This window comes from Lissotriton helveticus, chromosome 7 (assembly GCF_964261635.1).
Source record: "Lissotriton helveticus chromosome 7, aLisHel1.1, whole genome shotgun sequence".
NCBI classification, from domain to species: domain Eukaryota; kingdom Metazoa; phylum Chordata; class Amphibia; order Caudata; family Salamandridae; genus Lissotriton; species Lissotriton helveticus.
In genome coordinates this window covers 367739543-367759527 of record NC_136068.1, presented here as the reverse complement: position 1 = coordinate 367759527, position 19985 = coordinate 367739543, and positions in this window count along the sequence as shown.

Genomic DNA, 19985 nt, shown 5'->3' with positions numbered 1-19985 from the left:
AGCTCTCATAGTTATATCCCTCAATGGCTTTGAAGTATTTGTGTTTCAGGGAGCTCTGGCCCCTGTTCAAACTAATTCTGGGTCTCTCTCTGCCAGTGACACATTTCTTCCTTTGATTAGTGGGGGTCTGGATTCTTAATCACTCATCAGGAGATGGGACAATTGTTTTATAGCAGCAACCCAGACCTATTCACCTCTAGGTGCTTCTCCTCTCCCTACACTCCAGATGCAGGTCAGCCTGTTGCCGTCTTGCCTGGGTTAAGACATTCCCCAGATCCTATCATTTCCAAATCCAGACAGTCAATCCACAGCCAGGCAGAGACACACAGAAATGTTAGGGTACTAAAACGCAGCCACTTCTAAAAGAGTGGCTTTTAAACACACAATGCAAAAAACACTTTCATGAAAAGATGTTATTACACCGTGAGTTCAGGCATACTAAACTTCACCTGCCATCTTAAGCTTTTAGGAAGATAGGCTGGGAAACGTATTAAACAACCTTCCCATTCTGTCCCATGGGCAAGATGGTCTTTCCACAGTGACAAAGAAAATGGAGATTATTTCACTGTCAGGACATGGTACACACCTTAGTAAATGTCTACCTTTCACATGCACTGTACCCTGCCCATGGGGTACCCTAGACCTACCATAGGGGTGTCTGATGTGCATAAAAAGGGAAGGGTAAGGTCTGGCAAGTGGGTGCACTTGTCAGAACAACATGGCAGTTTAAAAAACTGTGCGCAGGCACTGCAATGGCAGGCCTGAGTTCACTTTTTAAGGCTACTTGAGTGGGTGGCACAATTAGTGCTGCAGGCCCACTAGTAGCATTTGCATTACCAGCCCTGGCACACATTACTTTGCTAGGGACTTTAATAGTAAGGCAAACATATCAATCATGGACAACCAATTACCATTACACTGTTTACAGGGAGCACTGTCACTTTTACGCTGTTTAGCAGTGGCATAGTGTCTAAAGCATTCAAGTTGGCAACAACATGTCGGAAAAAATGTCTAGGAGGATAGCAAAATGTTTTGGGAATTAGCAAAAAAAGGCCAAGTCCTACAGGGGTGAATGTTTGACAATGTTCAACATTCCGTCCATCATCTTTTTGTGTTGCATGTTTGCCCTAAGTGAGAAGAGTATGCCCAGACGTGGGTCGTTTGCTTGCTACGCCACTGGTTTCAAGCAAGCTTGGCTGATGAGGGGTGATACCCCGAAACTGGTCCTAGGATGTTTCTGTTCCGGTCCAGAGAGGACCTTGCCATGCAGTTCGGGCTGGACAGTGCCCATGGGGCTCAGAGTCAAGTCTGGTTTGCACATGTATGTGTCCAAACTTGAATGGTATGGTGAGCAAAATAACTATGGATTAAATCTATATTTGTGACTGGGGGTGAATGTTTGACAATGTGCAACATTCTGACCATCATCTTTTTATGTTGCATACCAAAACCTATTCTCATCATACAACAAACAACAGACGACAAAAACCACACCACAATATATAACACAAATTATATACATTCACTTAGATACAAATACAGCAAGAGCCTTTTAGACAGTGCCTTTGAGCCAATAGCTCTTGTGGTACAGCTTTAGGTATTGCCTAAGAGGGCTGTCCGTCAGCATTGGTTTTAGCCCTTGGCATTTTATGGATGGGAAAAAAGTGATTCTTGAGATTCTGACACACTCATACAGTGGTGGCCCGACATTCCCCTCCATCCAGATTATCTATCAATTGCTCCCCGTATGTCTTGATCCAGTGCTCTTCTAATCATCCACAGTCCACTGCATGCTTTTTTGTTAGTTATTATTTGTTTAAAGCACTGCAATTGCAAAATGCCACTCAGCCACTTGCTTGTGTTTTCACACTCACGCTGTTTATTTTTCAATCTTACATTACTGTTCTTCATCAACCATCAGCCATATTTGAACAGGCAACATGTCTGCGAGTGTATCATGATGCATGTGTGCACATTCTTTATGATGAATACATGCTGGTTCCACACAATGCGTGCTCACATGTGCATCCTGTCTTGGAATGATGACCCATGGAGGAAGTACAGCCACAGACTAGTCTTCCCCCAGGGTACTTCATACAGAAACAAGAGCTGAGTAGGATATGTTGCTTTAGGGGAAGGGTGGGCTATTGTTAGGGATATATAAAGAGTCAGGAAGGGCGTGTCCAGCCTCCTCCTGACCCTGAGCACTAACAGGAGGATAGTGAGTTTAAAAGAAGCTTTTTGTGCACCCAGCTGATTAGGTGTCATTTCTCTCTAGGGAGGCAGGGTGATAGCATCAAAAGCGCAGGCTACATGGCAGTACCCAACATGGGCAAGGTAAGGGCTGCATTGCACACTTTAGGTGCAGCTGGATGGGCAGACTTGCTTAGGCCATATGTTTGGAACTGGCTGGGTGGGGCTTAGGTGCCCGACATGCTCTGCATTGGGTAGGGTACCTGCGACATTTGTCGCCTGCATGTCTCTGTGGGGGGGGGGGGATTTATACGAAAAAGGCCTGGTTACAAGAGAGTGTCTTAAATATAACTCTTGAAGACTGCTTCTAGAGTGGGAATATCATTTTCAGCCCATTATTTGGCACCCTGTCCATTTATTCGCAGTCCCAGAACTCTCAATCTAATATAGTCTTAAAAAACACCACACGAACTGTTGTTAATGAAAGTGTCCAACCACACATATCCTTCTCCACAACATGTGAGTAAAGAATACCTCACAGAAAATAATGCTTCACAAAAATAAGTGAGAGGACACCTCACATAAGCAACACTAGGGAGGCTACCAGCCGGTTCTCACCAGTATGCCCACCATTATCATCATTGGTTGCCCACTCACAGAAAAAAAGAAAATAGTGTCCAGTGCAGAGAGAAGAAGAAACAAAGAAAATAAATTACCTGCCCCAAACCGTAACCCCGTGATATGCAAAGAACAACGTGTTCAAAGCACTTAAAATTGAGTTAAGACTCACTATCAAAGTACCCTCTCTATTCTGAAATCTGAGCTTACTCTAATTAAAAGCATAGCATGTTGCTAACCTTTTTCAGGAAGGCCAAAATGTTTCATTGCCAATTACATATGTTGTGGCAAATTCATCAGGGCGAGGGGCTCAGTCACTCTCCTCTCTCGACACAACTTTGTATAATGCGGTTTGGCTGGTAAAACACAAAAAACAACAAGAACAGCGGTTCTTTCTTACTCGCACATGATCAACCAGATAAAACTTGGTAAAAATAACCGTATGTTCATCAAGCATAGTTTTTCAATTATTGATAATTAGCCGGTGTCAGCAGAGGGCTCCCATACCAGCCTACACCAGACCAAACGGGGTGTGTTCATCACTCTTACACCCTTGTTCAAAAGCACTCTCATTGCTTATTGTATCACTTGTAGAAATAGTAGCAAAGACTGCACATTAATACTACACTCAGTGTGTTCCTCTTGGTCTCATTTGCTTCCTTTCAGACTGTCTTGTTATTGTCTTATCCCAGATGTCACTCTCATGTAGCAACCACACAACTCAGTCACTCCCAACTTTTCATTTGAGATGTCATCAGTGATGTCACTGACCATGCCATGAGTGATGTAATATGTGACTTCATCAGCAGTGTATTGTGGGTGCGTGCGTTATAGTTAGCTCAAATAACTAGGACGGATGAATTTCTCTGGTTTTGTATGAGTGAAATGTCCAACTAACTACAACGTCCCTGAAACCTGTGTTTTTTTCAGTGAATAAGTGAATTTCTATGGCTTTTCAAATGCTAATTTCTAACTATAACGTCCCTCAATCCTATGGTTTTTTCAGTGAATTTCCAAGGTTTTTTAAATGCTAATTAGTAACTATAACATCCCTGAAACCTATGTTTTTTCAGTGAATTTCAAAGGTTTTTCAAATGAAAATTTCTAACTCTAACTTACTTTAACCTATGGTTTTAATACGTGAATATATACATATACATATATAGTTAACTAGGACAGTTAAACTAGAAGGGAGAGAGCCTCCAGTGCTTTGAAGCTGAGGATGTGGCAGACAACTAAACAAGAAACAAGCCTTCCTGCTGAGGTGCCTGCTGCATGGAATATAGAAGGGAGAGAGCCTCCAGTGCTTTGAAGCTGAGGATGTGGCAGACAACTAAACAAGAAACAAGCCTTCCTGCTGAGGTGCCTGCTGCATGGAATAAATGTAAATGTGTGCAAGTGGTTAATCTGCTTGGAAGTCGGTATTGGCTTTAATTGGAGTCCCTTGATGCTCCTTGATGACAAAGATTTATTTTGCCATATATTGTAAGGATGTCAACATCTGAGATGTGGAGTGCATACTTTTAATGGAGAGATATAAAAAATGCTTCTACTAGGTACATTTCATCTATTACAAAAATCTATATTTTGGAAGCACTTTTTTAATCTTAAACCTAAATGTCTTTGCAGATTTTGTGGCAGACTATATTAAACTGTGTGTAATGCTAATTTAAAATAATAATATATTTTCTAAGTGCTTTCAGTCTACGCCTGGGTCCTCGTAGCACTAAAAATACTCAATTCATCATTTTCTACTGCACCAAATGGGATTTAATTATGTGGCTTTCTGGTTACATGCACAGATATCTGCAGTGATCGCATTAACCAACAGAAGTTTAATCAAGTGAAATAGCGCACTTCCCAATGATTAACTTTCATTTACTTTTTGTTTAAGGTGCATGCTAGTGGATAAGCAGTTACCTAAAGTCTCAAGACCAACAAAATATTTATAGATTATTTTGTTCTTTTTAGCCACTCCTTTCACCGTGTCCCCATGTTCACTGACACCAACACTTGGCACTTAGGATCACACTTCCCATACTTTTTGTAATGCACTTCGAGCACTTGGTGGAGGGACGCGAGTCAGACTGAGACAAATATATTGCTACTCTTATTCTGTAGAAAGAAAGAATAGTTTGAATCCTACACCATATTCCTTGTTATGCTGTGACTGTGACATCATCCCTTTCAGGCACATATTGCACCCTAGTCTCTGTTTTGTTGCCTTAAATGAGTGTTCCTATTGGAGCTATATGACAGCATGCCATTGTATGAAAAATGCAAACTTCAGCCAAAAGTATTCTATTTCATGTCTGTCAAAATGCTATTGTGGATAAAGAGCTTGAAGATCATAGAGTGTATAAAGTTATTAGGACTTATTTAACAAAAGACATGAAATGCTGTATCTATAGCTATCTATATAGTTACCTCAAGAAAGTGTGTATGCCATTGAGGTATATATCTGTCTATTTTTTTTACCTCTAGAATGGGCATATGCCATTGAGGTATATCGCTATATATATATATATATATTTACTTCCAGAAAGGGTGTACGTTATTGAAGTATATATCTATATATTTACCTCCAGAATGGGTGTACACAAATGATTTCTATCTATTTATTTAATTCAAGAATGGGCATACACCATTGAGGTATATATCCATCTATTTATTCGCATGCAGAATGGGCGTACGACATTAAGATATATATCTATTTATTTACGTCCAGAATGGGCGTACACCATTAAGGTATATATCTATCTATTTATTGTTACACCCTGTGCTTCACGCGCCTTGGGGTACACACTACATTACCCAGAATGCACTCTAACGTGATAGGTTAGTCAGGAGAATGAGGGGCCTTCTTTGTGTTTGCTCATTGGCTTGAGGAGAACAGCTGATGTGCATGGAGAAAATAAAAAAGACAAGAAGAGTGGAGCGCTGCTTGGCGTACTTCCATACTGGAGTGGGACCATGCCTCCTTGATCGCCTTTCCTGCATTGTCAATTTCCTGGATGATTTGAGTTTCCTGTGCTGTGCCACGGTAATGCTCTTTGGTTAGCAGAACTTTTTTCAGTCTTGTCGATCTTCCTTCGCTGACAATCTCCTTTGGATGTGAGGTTCGTTGTAGCAGAGAGACAGGTAGGATTTTGGAGGCGGGTGTGTTTAAAGTGTTTCTTTTTTTTGACCCCCTATTGCCTGTTTCTCTTTGTGCCTCGTGAGCGTATTCCACCCTTATTTCCCATTTTGTGATGAGTCCATGAGGACTTTACAGCCCGTTATTTTTGGTGAATAAGAACGGAGGCTTGTTTTTATTTTACCTTCTTTTGGCAAAATACTTGTGACCTGCCCTTTCCAAGGTCAGTGCACTGACGAAGGCATCTTTTTCTACAAATGTTTTGTTGTTGTTGTTGTTACCTTCTTGAAGAGACATTTTCCTACATGGCTAATTTGTAGCGGACCATATGCAAATTCATTGGATTTGTTTTGTTTGGTGCCCATGTAAAGACCGATTCAAGGTGAGCATTTGGGAATACACAAAGAACAGTCAAGTGACATTAAAGCAAAGCTTGTCTTTAGAGTTTTGGGGGTAGCTATGTAAGTAACAGCTATTTCATTTTGTGTGTCTACAGGCTCAGACTTTAAGGGCCTCTCAGAAGTCAGACTAGGTATCCTGTACTGTTGCTACTTCAAGACCAGAGTGGTCCTTCTCTTCTTTTTGTCTCTTCTCTCCCATTAGAGAGTTATAAGCCTTGAGGTAAATTCATCCTCGGATTGGTACTGTCTTTTGGGAACATGGAGATCCTTCTTCGCTCCTGCGGAACTAAGATCACTGGCTGTCCAGCGTTGGAACCGCGACATTTATTTACCTCCAGAATGGGTGTACGCCATTGAGGCATATACCTATCTATGTATTTGCCTGCAGAATGGGGTATGCAATTGAGGCATATATCATTCTATTTATTTACCTGCAGAATGGGTGTAGGCCATTGAGGTATATATCTATTTATTTACCTCCGGAAAGGAGGTATGCCAATGAGGTATATATCCATGTATTGATTTGCCTGCAGAATAGGCGCATGCTGTTAAGGTATTTATCTATTTACTTATGTCAAGAATGGGCGTACGGCATTAAGGTACATATCTACCTATTTATTTACCTCCAGAATGGGCATACGCCATTGAGGTATATATCTCTATATTTACTTCCAGTATAGGCATATGCCATTGAGGTATATATCTATTTATTTACCTCCAGAATAGGCGTACGCCATGAAGGTATATATGTCTATATTTACTTCCAGAATAGGTGTGTGGTATTTGAGGTATATATCAAGTCATTTGCCTCTAGAATGGGAATATGTTATTGAGGTATATATCTCTATATGTACTTCCAGGATGGGCTTACGCCATTGAGGTATTTTTCTATCTTTACAATTACTTCCAGAATGGTCATACGCCATTGAGGTATATAGCTATCTTTACAATTAACTCCACAATGGGGGTGCGCCGTTGAGGTATATTTCTATCTTTACAATTACCTTCAGAATGGGTGTACACCATTGAGGTATTCAGCTGGCATAATATGCACCTAGATTGAGTGGGTTTGTGATTGTCTACAGAGCTCATCGTGTATTTTCTTTAAGGGAATTGCTTGCATATATCTGGCAGCTGTTTAAAAAACGTGTTTCCTTTTTCAGACAAAAATGTATATTGAAAACATGAGTGAAACACTGGACTATGCTGTGTGGTTGGCAATAATAAAAATGCCAGAAGCTTAATTTCTCAGTTAAGAGTGTAGAATGTTGGAAACTATAGCATGTGCATTGGTACAAAAACACCCAGCGTGCCCATAGAAAGGATACATTGGTAAAGCTATTCTCCTATAGGTTCAGCTGAGAGTGGGCACGGATTGTAATTAGGATATTCAGATTGTGTTTACCTTTGGATAGAATGTTGATGAACTAAGAGAAGCTGACCCGACTGTCATTCATGATTAAACCAATGGTTCACATGGACTAAGAAGTATTGTTCATATTTTACGGATCCCAATGAACTACACATTTATGTCACTGCATTTAGCTAAATAAAAACACTGAATGCATATGTATGTGGAGATACATGTAGAAATATATATACTGAAATAACCATAGGTTTCACACATGTTATAGTTAGCTGGACATTTCACTCATACAAAACCATTGAAATTCCCCCGTTATAGTTAGTTCAGGTAACTATAACTCGCGGGCCCGCAATGCACTGCTGATGACGTCACATATTACATTACTCATGACATGGTCAGTGACATCACTCATGATATCACTCATGACATCACTGATGACATCTCAAATGACATCACTGATGACATCACTGATGACATGATCCAGTGAATGTGTGTCTTTCTGAAAAATAAATATTTTTATATATGTATATCTAAAGATCAATGGAAGAATAAATGGGTAAATAAGTGTCTAAATGGATTTTTTTTGTAAAATTGATTGTATAACTGATTATTAAGTGTATCTTAGTGAATATATGTATTAGCGAGTAATGTTTAAATATGTAAATATCTGTATCAGTGTCTCACTTTGTGTATAAGTGGCTGCATGGGTTGGTGAGTAGCTACATGAGTGTCTATATGGGTTATTAGTTGGTTTTTTGAGTATCAGAATGAGTGTCTGTATGGTTTGGTGGGGGTATTACTTAGCGCACAGATGCATGAATGACTGACTCACTGTTTGTATGTTTTTTTAAGACAGCATGTGTGTAGGACTGTATGAATGGATGAGTGTGTGTATGGGTGTGAATGACTGTCTCGATAGTATCTTTATGAGTAACTACATATGTTTTAAACTAGTATTTGTGGGTAATGATGTATATAAGTGAGTATATGTGAGAGTGAGAGATTGGAAGAGTTCCTGTATACATAAGTATGTGTTTCTATAGGAGATTATTTAAGAGAGTAAGTATGTGTACGTTTCTTTAGAGGTAAGTGTAGTGGTGTGAGTATAGCTGTATATGCAAGTAAATGGATGTTTGATAGTTTATTTGTATGTGTGAGTATGTGTGTGAGTGACTCTGTGGATGAGTATCGGTGTGTAACAGGATGTATAGGTGTATGAGTACATATGATGAGTGTGTACATGTATGAGTGCCTATATAGAACTGTTGGTGAATGAGTGGATTTGTATGTAGATGTTGGAATTACTGAATAGGTTGTTGTAACTGGTATTGGTATCTCCATTTTTTTGAAAATGTTAGTTTCTATTTTTGAATGCTTGTATCAAAGGTTATATTAGGGTGAGAGGAGGTCTGCCACTCTTTCACAAGGATGATGTCATCAGTGATGTAATCAGTGATGTCATTTGAGATGTCATCAGTGATGTCATGAGTGATGTCACTAACCATGTCATAAGTGATGTAATATGTGACGTCCTCAGCAGTGCATTGCGGGCGCGGGCGTTATAGTTAGCTGAACTAACTATAACGGGGGAATTTCAATGGTTTTGTATGAGTGAAATGTCCAGCTAACTATAACGTGTGAAACCTATGTTTTTTTCTGTGAATTTCTAAGGTTTTTTAAATGCTAATTCCTAACTATAACGTGGCTGAAACCTATGGTTTTTTCAGTAAATTTCTAAAGTTTTTTAAATGCTAGTGTAAGTAAGCTTTATTTCGATACAGTACATATCCTAAAAGCAATACAAAGCATCAAATAAAACAATACAATTTACATAATATAAAATACCTTCAGGTTTGATAATAAAAGCAATAAAAGCAATAAGAGCGAGATGCGCAAATAAGGGTAGCATTAACATTTGAACACCCATACGGAATATAGTTCATCAAGGGGCACTTTACTGAAGCAGCAGCTTCCTTGAGGTTCTTATACGCCAGGCCCAACCTAAAAATTTTGCCATACAACATGCAAAAAATGGGCGGGCATCTGAGCATAGTATGCGTAGGGCTTCTGAGTGTGATCTTGTTCCTAGGCTCCTACACAATGGTTTTAGCCATTTCGATCTAGGTGCTGCATAAGCCTTACACTCAAACAGTAAGTGGGCGATGGACTCAACCCTTGAAGCACAGAACGGGCAATGTGGAAGCGTTTGAAGTGGAGGTTTCCAGGTAGAGGTAAACGAGCCTAGGGGGAGCACACCCACTCTAAATTTAAAATACAGTGATCTGTCTCCAGAATTATGAATCAGGTCCAGATAGGGTTCCCTATAGGGGATCTCTTTGACCAACAAGAACTTGGCAACAGATTTGCAATGGTTGGAATTGTGTATTCTCTTATTGTGTACCCATAGCCAATACACCCTCTTCAGGAACTGCTTGGGGGGTGCGGTTTTGTTGACCCAGGCGTCACCCAAATCCAGCTTCTAAAGCAGGCGTTTGACTTCCCTAAACCAGGGTATCTTACTGCAACCTGGAAGCGACAGAAGGTCTTTTAGGGCGTCAGCGTAGCTACACAATTCGGGGACGTTCCAGATCCGGGACCAGAGAAGCAAAGGTCGTAAATTAGCTTGCTCACAGATTGGGCGAGTGCCTGTATCTAACAGTAGTGGGATTGTAGGAGTACTATGGGGCAACCTCATCAAATCCTTGTGGAAATTATTTTCAAGGTGGGCCAGGGTATCAACTTTCTGTAAGCCCCACAGTTCAGCCCCATACAGGGCGGCACTCACAACCCGCGCTCTGTAGATATCTATCAATGCCCCGATTGGTTTTAAGGATGAGGCTCGCTGTTCCTTAAGCAAGGCTCCTGTGGCCCTTTTGTGAGTCAGGAATACCTTTTGGTGGTGTGCCTTCCAGCTCATGGTATCACAGAGCCGTATTCCGAGGTAATCAAATTCCCTGACTCTTTCAAGGGGGATAGAGTCTAAGGCAGGAGGGGTAACGGATTTCTTAGGAGGGTTAAGGACAAGGAATTTAGTCTTGCCTATATTTATTGCCAATCCCCTAGAGTCACAAAAAGATTTAAAACTTGTGAGCAATTTCTGAATGCCCGCAGGTGTTTTGGATATCAGAAGGGTGTCGTCCGCAAACAGGAGAGTTGGAACTTTTCTGCCCGCCAGGGTGGGTGCATCTGCTGGATGTTCCAAGAGATGCTCCACCACTCCGTTTACATAAAGAGAAAACAGAGTGGGGGCAAGCACACACCCCTGGCGGACACCCCTGTCTACTGGGATACGAGATGTTTTTTCTCCCTGGACACCCCATCTGATCTGGGCGAAATTGTCTTCGTGGAATTTTCTGAGCAAAAGCAGCAAGTAGGGTGGTAGGCCTAGTCCATCGAGGACATTCCAAAGTAGTGCCCGTGGGACCAGGTCGAAGGCAGTACGCAAGTCTATAAAGACTAGGTACAAACTGCCCCCTCCCAGTACCACCACCTTCCAATATATCATTAGGAGACGGAATGTCTGCTCGATGGTGCCTGTCCCTGATCTGAATCCTGCCTGAAAATCAGACAGAATTTTTCCCTCGTCAACCCACTGCAGAATCCTACCCAGAACCACCTTGCCTGCCACCTTTTGGGTTGAATCCAGCAAACTGATGGGACGGTAGTTGGCTGGATCGTCCCTGCTGCCTTTCTTAAATATTGGCACAACTTCAGCGCCCCTCCAAGAGTCAGGAAAGGAGCCTCCCATCAAGACCTCGTTTAGCAGTGAAACAATTAATCTGCTCCATACTGCTGGATGGGACTTCAAAAGGTCGCCTGGGATTCCATCGGGGCCCGGTGCCTTGTTAGAAGCAATACCACCAATTGCCCTTTCAACTTCCTGGTTAGTGAAGGGGTCAACGATGACAGGGGAGAAGACTGTTGGGCTGTTCAAGAGGCCCGGGCCCGGGCATGCAAGGGATATCCCCTGAGTCTCAGAGTATAGTTTGGAAAAGTGAGCAAACCAAACGTCACCGGGAATGTTGCAGGTTATCTGCTGGTCAATGGGCTTGTCCCTTGCTCTTAAAAGATCCCAAAAACCCTTCGAGTCCTTCCTTTTACTTGCCTCAGTTAACTCACACCAAAAATAATATTCATAATTCTCCTTGGCCTCAGTCACCGTTTTTTTATAGAAGTTCCTTGCGGATTTGATAATGACTGGATCCCTATTCTTTACTGCAGTGATGAGATCCCCCCTAGCAGCTCTACATTTGGCGGAATACCATTTAGCTCTAGCTTTGTTGGCACCATTAGCTACAGACCTGGCCTTGGGTTGAGGAATAACAAACAAATCACTCAAGGATACTACGGTCTCTATGAATAATGGTAGCACTTTAGTGTTCGGTGGGCATAAAGTGTCAAGCCGGGATACCACCACAGACAAGATGGTCCCAGCTTGCATCAGTCTAGCCTCGTCTTCTTTAACTTTAGCCCACTTCAATCGTCTGCCACAGTTCGTTGGTACAATGTTATGGGATGATTTCCAGATGTGGGAAGGCTTGACCTGGTTCTTCATCTGCCACGGGGAAGACAAGGTTAGGGAGAGGGGGTTGTGGTCGCTGTCGGAAGACGTGATGACCTCCATGTCATGGTGAAGAGGCCAGAGATTATAGTTCAACATGATAAAATCTATTCTGGAGGTATGGCCCGTCCTATTATATGTGTGGGCACCCCCAGGATCCGATTTGGATCGACCATTCGTTGAGCGCAAGTTGTGTTCCATGCAAAGTGCAGTGATGTCTATCGCACTTTGCGTCCATTTTGGAATTGGGTCGAGAGTCAAAATCGGTATTCCTCTTTTAGTGTCCTCATCGAAAGAATCCAAAATGTCCTCCCTTGCCAGTGGTTCAAAGCAACAGTTAAAGTCGCCTGCAAGGAGGACGTAGGAGTTAATATTGCAAGCAGCCAGATCTTTACTTAGGCCTGTTGATGGCAAGCTGGATGACCCATTTCTAGCACCTCTCAAGTACAGATTAAAAACCTCTAGCATCCTTCCCCCATCACAATGAATTGAAATCCTCTGTAGGTCAGGAGATTGGGTGGGCCTATGACTCACCTTTAGGCCCAGAGCAATACTGACCCATATCAAGAGGCCGCCAGATGGGCGACCCTTAGATCCGCTTTGCTGGTGAGCTGGGACAAAGTAGGTTGTGAACCCTACCCTATGTTTAGGTTCCTGAGACCAGGTTTCTTGCAGAATGCAGATGTTAAAAGGCTCTAAGAACGCATTCCATTCCGGGTTATCGAGGTTGCGAGCAAGCCCTGCCACATTCCAGCTTACAATCTTTAACAGTGATACCTCTAAGGAGGAATGGTTGATGGAATGGGTAAGTGCAAATGGAGAGGACACAGCCAATGACGGTGGCCTATCTAAGGGCTCATTTTTAGAGTTGTTAGGAGCCATAGTATCCTCCAGTGGGTAAGCCGGTGCTGGAGTGAGCCGGGGTAATGAAGACAGTGGAATATAGGAGGGGACCAACTGGGACTCCCTACCATAATGACAAGGCTCACCTAGGATGGTCGAATCAGCCAATGCAACCTTGCTCATGTCTGTCATCCCACCCTCTAGCAGTGGAATGTTAGGTGTTCCTATTAAGTCAGAAGGGCGTTCGATGGCTAAGGATTCCTTAGAGACAGAGGGGTGTGGTGATCAGGGTGCTTAAGGAGTCAATCTACTTCCTCTAGGCCTCCAAATCTATTAGAGGTAGGGAAGCCGTTCCAGTGTGAGTAGGGATCCACATTCTTAAAATGGCCTTTCCTTGGTTGGTGGTGGACTAGTGACCAATTATTAATTTGGTTGTGAGTGGGGCGTGGAGGATAAAAAAAGGACAATGGCCTGGGGATAACAGAGGAACCCTCACTACAGGGCCATGAACATATATACTGCGCCGTGTGGGGGTCATCGAATGTTACGACTATACAGTCCCCAGGAATGGATTTCCTAGTTGGGCCCACCCATGACGTTCTGCGCACCATCAAGACTCTACTTCTATGGCCATTAGGGATGGGTCTATTGACATTAAGCCAATGCATTATTTTGTTGTTCAGGGACCAGTGGTTCTCATGTTGGTCGATACCTATCTGGGGAACTCCTGTCAGGACAACCACAAAATCATTGGCCTCCGGTGGAAGGTCAATGTAACCCCCTCTAAAGTTGTTCTTAACTGAGAAGTCCTGGGTGTGCTGGCTGGCCGGTTTACTAAGTTGTGGTTTGGTGGTGGCTCCAGGTTTGTGGTTAACCGGAGGGTGTGTAGGGGCACGTTTGGGGGCCCTAGGGTTTGAAATGGTTGAAATTTTATCCACAGCCACAGTCCTTGGTTTAGGGACCGGGCGTGTAGTACGTGGAATAGTAGGAGGAGGTTGGGGGACTTGCGGTGTGGGAGCTGAAGGTGTTAAATCAGCGTCAGGGACGCCCTTATTCTCAAGACTTCTCAGACCGAGAGTGGCAAGAGCAATAATGCTCTTTTCCATCTCAAGTAGGTTATTTTCGATCCGCGAGAGTCTGAGATCTAGGGGAGAGAGGAGATGTTTTAGGGTTTCCCACACCAGCTCTATGAATTCTCTGTCATTCTTACCCAACCCATCCGCCTGCAAGCCCTCAGCCTCTACAGTCACATTGGCTGATACAGCGGTAGACCCGACCCCCCCTTCCATCATTTTAGGCTGTACCTCCGGAGCCTGACCACCTTGGATTAGAGTGGTCCGGCCTTCGGGCAATACCAGATCGTGTGAAGCAACGATCTTCGCCTTCTTCCGGGAGTAAGCGGAACGGGAACGATGTTTTGGTTTGGTTTGGGATACACTGGGGGCGTTGAATATCACTGGGGGTGGAAGGTTAGAAATAGGATTCTCGGGACAGGCAATGGCAGGTACACTCGTATCGCTAGGTTTGGGTGATAGTGTAGGTTGCGAAGTAAGGGTGTGTGGGAGCAGGGTTGGATGAACTTCGGCCTGAGTAATTACACAACGGGGTATGGTTGTTCGCTCTGCAGTGACCGCGGCAGCTATGGGGCCTAGGGAGGATCTTTTAGAGGTAGCAATAACCTCCGACAGTCTTCTAGCCGCTACCAACTCTAAGGATACACGAGCTTGAAGTTTCGATATTTCCTGATCTATGGCGAAGTTGGTACGGGAAATAAAATCATCCATGGGGCCACTGATTGGATGACCACCTTTAGATGTTTTACTCCTAGTTAGCCTAGAACACATGTCGTAACAAAAGTGAGGAAAACAATGAGATTATGAATAGGCAGGTAGAAGTAAAACACAGACCTAAGTGGGTACTTGGTGAAGTAGGAAGGGCGAAAGAGAGAGGGCCAGGCCAGTCCTCCTAGGCCTCAAACGGTCCCGCCTTTGTCCCGGGCTTCTCCCGGCGCCCCCGCTATACTTCCTCTATATAGCGATTATCTTCGGTTCAAAGCAATTGGCCACCGAGAGGGCGGGGCCGGCAGGGAGAGCAGCCCAGCTGTACACGGGCGGGCGGGGACTCCTGGTCCTTGGAGTCCGCCGCTGTTGCTCGCAGCCCTGCCGGTCACAACAGAAGAGGCCCCTTGCTAGAATTCACAAGCCGCTACAAACCGCGAAGCGGGACCCGCGGAGCGGGTCCGGCGAGGCGTGGCGGCAGTAGCAGTAGTAGCAGGCTGTCAGCAGGTGTAAGAGTTGCGTGGATGATCCGTTGGAGGGCACAGCGTTTTTGGAGACAGTCCGAATTATATCTGTGCACAGAAGGCTCAGGAGGTATGGGGCAGCGCGTTCCGCGTTCCGAACGCCAAGACTTGAAACGCTGGTGCAATATGCCTCACCTCGTCACACCACCACAGCGCCGTATCCCGCTGCTGTCCGGTTATCCTGCGATGTCCCCGTGATGTCCAGCGACCCCCCCGGCTCACACCAGCAGTTACCGACTATCCGCGGCGATCAGTTTAGGCAGTTTGGGCGGCTTAGGCAGCTTGGCAGGGCCGGTGAAATGGCGATGGCGTTTTTGCTTGCTGCCGCTGTCGTTCTTTCCGTTACTGCTCTCTCTCTGCTCACTCACTTTTTAAATGCTAATTCCTAACTATAATGTGGCTGAAACCTATGGGTTTTTCAGTGAATTTCAAAGGTTTTGTAAATGATAATTTTTAAATGTATTAATTGTTATATTTTTTATACTGATTTACTACATTGTTTTAAAGTATTTGTTTTTAGATATTTTATTGTTTAAATTACATTACATATTTTTAATATAAATTGAAAAAAAATGTTTTTAAAAATATTGAAATTGTAATATTTTTATTTTATTTTATAGTTTTTTAATTTATATATATTTTATATAGTAGACAATGATATCCTATGGAAGGAAATTCAAGTTACTGGTAAGTACGGTTAAAATTACTTTTCAGGGACAGTAGTGAGCTGAAAGATACATCACTGAGGTCTCTCCTGATAACAGGTGAGTAAATCGGAATTTGTAGTTCGACTTATTTTAAATGAATTTTTTAAAGTTCCAAAACTCCACACTTAGAAGAATTTCCAAGTGAAACCAGTCAATTTTAGCCAAGGGTAGGAAATTCAAGTTACTGTAAGTATGGTTAGAATTACTTTTCAGGATCACTAGTGGGCTGAAAGATGCAGCACTGAGGTCTCTCTGATAACAGATGAGTAAATCTGAATTCGTAGTTCGGCTGATTTTAGAGGAATTTTTTAAAGTTCCAAAACTCCACACACACAAGAATTTCCAAGTGAAACCAGTCAATGTTGGCCTATGGAAGGAAATTCAAGTTACTGTAACTACGATTAGAATTACTTTTCAGGATCAGTAGTGGGTTGAAAGATGCAGCACTGAGGTCTCTCCTGATAACAGGTGAGTAAATCGGAATTCGTAGTTCGACTGATTTTAGAGGAATTTTTTAAAGTTCCAAAACTCCACACTTAGAAGAATTTCCAAGTGAAACCAGTCAATGTTAGCCTATAGAAGGAAATTCAAGTTACTGTAAGTATGGTTAGAATTACTTTTCAGGATCAGTAGTGGGCTGAACGATGCAGCACTGAGGTCTCTCCTGATAACAGGTGAGTAAATCGGACTTCGTAGTTCGGCTGATTTTAGAGAAATATTTGGAAATTCAAAAATAGACAGAAACTTTTCTGGTGAAAACCACACAATAGATTCCTATGGAAGGAAATACAAGTTACTGGTAAGTAGGCTTAGATTTTCTTTTCAGGGTCCGTACTGGGCTCAAAGATGCAGTACTGACCGTGATAACAGGTGAGTAAATTGGAATTCGTAGTTCCGCTGATTTTCAAGGAATATTGTGTTCAATAGTGAGGGAAGGGGGCGGGGCCTGAGGTGACATGTGTGCAAACATGCCCGGGGATCCCCAGTATTCAAGGCAAATTACTCCCCCCTCTGCAAATGCGCCAAGGGACGTATTTGCAGAGTGGTGCAGGGAGGGGGCGGGGCTTGAGGTGAAGGATTCCACCACTCTGCAAACACGCCCCCTGGCGCGTTTGCAGAGGGAGAACTAATTTCCCTTGAATACTGGGGATCCCCGGTGGCCAACTAGCCCACCGGAAACCTCCAGTATGTGCCGGGGGGCTGCGTTGCAGAGAGGTGTAAAAAGGAGCGTGGCCTCTTTACATGTCTCTGCAAGGCAGCCCCCTGGCGCGTTTGCAGAGGGGGAACTAATTCCCCTTGAATACAGGGGGTCCCTTGGGGCCAACTAGCCCACCAGGAATCTCCAGTATGCGCCAGGGGGCTGCGTTGCAGTGAGGTGTAAAAAGGGACGTGGCCTCTTTACACGTCTCTGCAAGACAGCCCCCTGGCGCACACTTGAGGTTCCTGGTGCGCTACTTGGCCCCCAGGGACCCCCAGTATTCAAGGGGAATTATTTTCCCCTCTGCTAACACGCCAGGGGGCGCGTGTGTAGAGTGGTGCCTTAATTCTTTTGGGGGATCGGCAGGGTTCGCGTACCCTACGTGTATCCCGGGATTCTTTCAAAAACAAACACAATTGGGGGGCCTCGGGGGTGCTTGTGGGACCCCCTGAATAGGCCTAGGGGGTCAGGAACCTCCAGTATGCGCCAGGGGGCTGCGCTGCAGAGAGGTGTAATAAGGGGCTTGGCCTCTTTACACGTCTCTGCAAGGCAGCCCCATGTCGCATACTGGAGGTTCCTGGTGGGCTCCTTGGCCCCAGGGACCCCCAGTATTTAAGGGGAATTATTTCCCCCTCTGCAAACGTGCCAGGGGGCGCGTTTGCAGAGTGGTGCCTTAATTTTTTGGGGGGGATAGGCAGGATACGCATACCATACACGTATCCCGCGATTTTAAAAAGAAAGCAGGCCTAGGGGTCAGGGTGTTTCTACTAAGTATGGGCGTAAAATCGGTTCCGCTCGCGGAATTTGCGGATTTTTGGCAATTCCGCGGTCCGCGAATCCCACGAATCTGCCCAAAAATCCGCAATTTGCAAGCTGGCGGATTTTTTTGCTTGGTCGAGCTTGAAAAATACAATATCGCGCGCGCGGCGTGATTAGGAGTTCGCCGAGTTGTTTTTCTCCCAGTTTGCGTGAGCTGCGCCATTTTGGATCTTGCTGCGTGATCGCACGAGATTTTTTCGACCGCGGGTACGTCATCACGGCCTGCCATCTTGCACAGCGAGAGTTTGACAATGCGAGTACGTCATAAGGGCCGCCGATCACGCATCGCGGGAGTAAACAATTGCGAACACGTAGATGCAGGGCGCAGCTGACTACCGGCGGTAGATTTGAACAGCTGGCTTTCCCGAACTTGCAAAATTTGCAGTTCTGCACAAGAAATCCACCGCAGGCAGCATAAACCTTCTGAAAATGATGATTATAATCAGAATAACTCCTCAGATTGACATTTGGCTGCACTTCTTTGTGCAAGGAGTCCATTTTTTTGGGGGGGTGGGAGGAAGGAAGTGCCCCAGAGTCTCCAACTTCCTGTACCTGTCCAGCAGGCTCCTCCCAGTGCATTGTCCATGTCCTGGTCACTATTCATTTGGATCTGGAGCTGGAAGGATTACTTTTTGTGTCTGCTGCTAGATATTTGAATTTGAGGACTTTTTGGACTTTGGAGTTTGGATCACTTTTGGATTTGAGATTTTACAAGTAAGTTGGTGTTGTTTGTTTAGGGCATTGCAGTTGCTGCAACTACAATTTTAAAACTTTTTCACAACTTTGAAAAAAATATATTGTGTGTAGCCACATTATCCAGTAGGCCCAGCGTTAGTCATGGGTGCATGATACAACTGTTTCTCTGAGTTTTGTTGAACTTAAATCTCATTTATGTCATGGAATTTTAGCTCACTGTTATATGTGGAATTTTTTTTTAAATTTTGGGGTGCCTGTAAAGCCACACTAGCCAGTAGGCCCAGGGGTAGTGAGTGGTGCATGGACCAAGTCTTTCTGTGGGGTGTCTTGAATGTAAACATCATTGAGGGCATGGATGGCATTGGATTGGGGTGATTTTTATGTGTTTATCGACTTTTTGGGGTGTTGTTGGGGCCTGGCCATGTGGGTGGGGGCCATTTTGAGGCCTGGTACAGGTAGGGCCTGGCCATGTGGTGTGGTTCAAGGCTCAAGGGGCAATTTTGAAGCCAGGCAGTGTGCTCAGGCTTGCACCCAGTTTGCCTTGCTTTCATCCATTATGCCCAGGGGTACTCAGTGGTGCATGGGCCAAGTCATTCTGTGGGGTCTCTTGAATTTAAACATCATTGAGAGCATGGATGGCATTGGATAGGGGTGATTTTTATGTGTTTTTTTACTTTTTTGGGGTCTTGTTGGGGCCTGGCCATGTGGGTGGGGTCCAGTTTGAGGCCTGGTACAGTAAGGACCTGGCCATGTGGTGGGGGTCAAGGCTCAAGGGGCCATTTTGAAGCCAGTCAGTGTGCTCAGGCCTGCACCCAGTTTGCCTTGCTTTCATCCATTATGCCCAGGGGTACTAAGTCGTGCATGGACCAAGTCTTTCTGTGGGGTGTCTTGAATTTAAACATCATTGAGGGCATGGATGGCATTGGATTGGGGTGATTTTGGTGTGTTTTTCGACTTTCTGGGGTGTTGTTGGGGCCTGGCCATGTGGGTGGGGGCCATTTTGAGGCCTGGTCCAGGCAGGGCCTGGCCATGTGGTGGGGTTCAAGGCTCAAGGAGCCATTTTGAAGCCAGGCATTTTTCTCAGGCCTGCACCCAGTTTGCCTTGTTTCATCCAATATGCCCTGGGGTGCTCAGTGGCGCATGGG